Source organism: Delphinapterus leucas, chromosome 11 (assembly GCF_059928025.1).
Source record: "Delphinapterus leucas isolate spDelLeu-1000000601 "Yukka" chromosome 11, BTC_Dleu_Yukka2, whole genome shotgun sequence".
NCBI classification, from domain to species: Eukaryota; Metazoa; Chordata; class Mammalia; order Artiodactyla; family Monodontidae; genus Delphinapterus; species Delphinapterus leucas.
This window is the reverse complement of record NC_143139.1, coordinates 74,109,521-74,112,880: the sequence shown is the minus strand read 5'-3', so window position 1 is coordinate 74,112,880 and position 3,360 is coordinate 74,109,521. Positions and strand designations below refer to the sequence as shown.

The following is a 3,360-nucleotide window of genomic DNA, read 5'->3' as shown; positions in this document are numbered from 1 at the left end:
CAAGTCTCTTTGAGATGGACTTCATTTTACTTTGGGCCAAGTGTAAAGGTCTTTTGGACAAGGCCTTTAAGATTCTTAAAGCCTTTATCTAGCTGAGAGGGTCTCTGAGATATAACCTTAAATCTCTCTGAGGTTACAACTAGAACTCTTGTAGCCTACTCTAATATGACCACCTAAGCAAAAGTGTTCTTCCCCTTTCCCCTACTGTGTAGTCAACCATAGAACTTAATATTTCTTGATATTTTCTAGTTTATTTTTAAAAATTTTCATTTGATTGTTATCTGCCGCTGCTGATTAAAATGTAGGATCCATGGGATAAACGATTTCATTTTGTTTTCCATAGTGTACCCAGGGCCAAATCCAGTGTCTGTTACATAGTGGGTCATAAATATTTATGACTGAAACAATAAGTGAGCATTACTGATAATAGTGGTATTGGTACTACTGGTTATTGATTTAATAATAACAGTTAGTTGAAATGCATTTAGAGAGAAAGCCACATGTTTCCATTAAAAATGAGTCTTGGCTTAATTATAGGGCCCTTGTGGCTATACCAAAAGTGGGGATACACCCCAAAGGATGCCATCACACTCCCCCTTGGCCTATATCTGTATTAGATTTCCATATCAATGGAATTAACTATTCTTATTCCCAGTTTCCTACTTATCTCAGAGGGCTGTTAGAAGAATTAAAAATAAATTCCTACATAGCACTTGATAGAAGAAGCACTAGATGTAGTATAGCTTTTACTATTGTTAAGAGAGGGAAAGAACTTCCATCTTGGAGTGAATCTTTACATTTCATTCATCATCCTTACTTCAGTAACAAATTATTTGATCATGAAATGTGTTTTAATAACTATTTTTTCATTATTAGACACTCTGACCTGCTTCTATATATTTATTTTTTTGAGGGTTATCTGCATCTTTCCTTTTTTTAAAAAAATTATTTTATTGAAGTATAGTTGATTTACAATGTTGTGTTAATTTCTACTGTACAGCGAAGTGTTCAGTTACACATATATATACATTCCTTTTCATATTCTTTTCCATCATGGTTTATCACAGGATATTGAATATAGTTGCTTCTATATATTAAATAGAGATTCCCATCCCATCATGAAATAGTCAATAATAGAGTAACAATAAAAATAATAACTAATAAAGTATTGTCTATGGCAAACTTTTACCTCTTATTAAAATGGATGCTGAATTGTTACTGGCAATTTATAATCCAGGTGCTATTAGGTTAGACCAGAATGACAAAATGGGGACATTTCCATTTTTCTACAAATATCTTCTGACACCAGCATTCATTCTTGTAAATTGAGGGAAGTGATAGTATGTTGAGATTATTTCCCAGTTGGTCTTTTTTCTGTCCTTGAGAGGTCTTCACACACAGCCCCATATTCATTTTCAGAAGCAGCATAAGCCCAGGGCTTCCTCACTCTAATTCCCTGCACTAAACACTTTATATAACATTCAATCCTAATGGTAACACCGCAAGGTAGATATTACAGCAGGGTTAGATCAATGTTTTCAGTAAAGGGCCACAGATTAATTACCTTAGGCTCTGTGGGCCATGCAGTCCCTATTGTAACTTTCTGTCTGGTCACAAGAAAGCAGCATAGAAAGCAGACCATACGTAAACAAATGAGCGTGGCTATCTTCCAATAAAGCTTTATTTATGGATCATGAAATTTAAATTTCATACTATGTTTGTATGTCACGAAACATTCTTCTTTCTTTGATTTTAATACTTAAAGATTTAAAAAATTAGCTTGCAAGTTGAGCCAAAACAGATGGCAAGCCACATTTGTCCCAGAGGTCCTAGTTTGCTGATCCCTGTAATGTACAGACTAGGAAACTGGGTTCAGAGAGGTCACAAAACCTCCCCAAAGTGACACTACCAGTGGGCGGGGGGGCCCAGACTCAAAAGTGGGTATCTCTGATTCTCTCTTTTTTTTTTTTTTAAATATGGAACGCTTCACGAATTTGTGTGTCATCCTTGTGCAGGGGCCAGGCTAATCTTCTCTGTATCGTTCCAATTTTAGTATATGTGCTGCCAAAGCGAGCACTCTGATTCTTAACTCATGTGGTATATTGCCTCTTGGACAGTGATCTTAACTCTTATCTTAAATTTTAAAACTCTAGTTTAAATAAACTAGAAATTCAGATCACTTTTGTTTAGGCTGGAAACCTGACCACTGCTTACAACATTTTATATACATATAGGAAAAGATATTTCCATTTCTAAGTCACATCATTACTTTGGGATTATTCTCTGCTCTGGGGACTATCTATAGGAGGTTCATATGCACTTACATATGAAAACATTTGTTCCTTTCTTCTACAAGCATTTAAATAATAGCGTTATAATTTAATATATGATGATTAATTTGTACCAATGTGTAAACAGATGCATATTCAGCTAAAATTCAGTTTCCCTTGTGATCTATCCACAGTGCCAACAATTGCAAGACCCCTGCCCTCCACTCCCCCACCTCCCAGTTGGGGATAAGAAAGAGGTTGGCTCACTAGCCAAACTGGAGACCGGATTTCTCCTGGGTAAGTCAGGATGATCATAATATTTGCACAAAGCTCTGCTCTGCCTCATGTTAGTATAACTATAACTATATAGTTGACTGAGCATCTGGGACAGTGCAGGATACAAAAAGATTTTCCCAGCCCTGAGAAAAAACAAGTCATGTACAAATGCTTATGTTTTTATCTCCTCTCCCCGATGTTTTCACCCCTCAAATCTTTGCTCTCTGGGAGAGATTTGGGTCCAGTCTGTTTGTTGAGGGTCTACTTATTATCTTGAGCTCTAAAACTCTAACCTTTTATATTTTAATTCAAAAGGGAGCATTGTTCCAAATCATCCATTATTTTCCACGAGGGCAAAATAATACAAGCTGTCAAGAGCCCCCCAGCACAGGTAATTTATTACTCAGAAATTCTGGTTTGAATGTATTCTTCAGGAAAGCATTCTTCAAAACCAAATATCAGGCACCACCTTGTAGGAATCAGACTGTAAATGATTAAAAACACGATGGATCACTGGTCAGTTGTTTGGTCTGTCTAGAATCATTATGCTTGGAAGAGAAGTTAAGAAGCTAGGAAAGGAAACCCTTTGAGGTCTGCTCCCTATAAAGAAAGAGGATTAAAAAGAAAGCCCAGTCCTCCTCCTCCCCCAACATCACAGACAGTGTACGTGTACACACACAGACACAGACAAACACACACACAGTCATAGACTGCTCAAATAGCCCAGGGCTAAAGGTTAAGAATTATAAGGTTAACATTTAAAAATGCAAGTTTGGGCAATGATTTAAAACAGACAAGGAAGAAGTCAAAGTAA

At 36.5% G+C, this 3,360-nt stretch overlaps 1 non-coding gene across 1 annotated transcript; it reads right to left on the bottom strand.

The window, feature by feature from the left end:
* Window positions 1–1,970: 1,970 nt before the first annotated feature.
* Window positions 1,971–2,077, bottom strand: LOC115803474 (U6 spliceosomal RNA). The gene has a single exon (XR_004024221.1). It is a non-coding gene; the product is annotated as a U6 spliceosomal RNA (small nuclear RNA).
* Window positions 2,078–3,360: the final 1,283 nt, after the last annotated feature.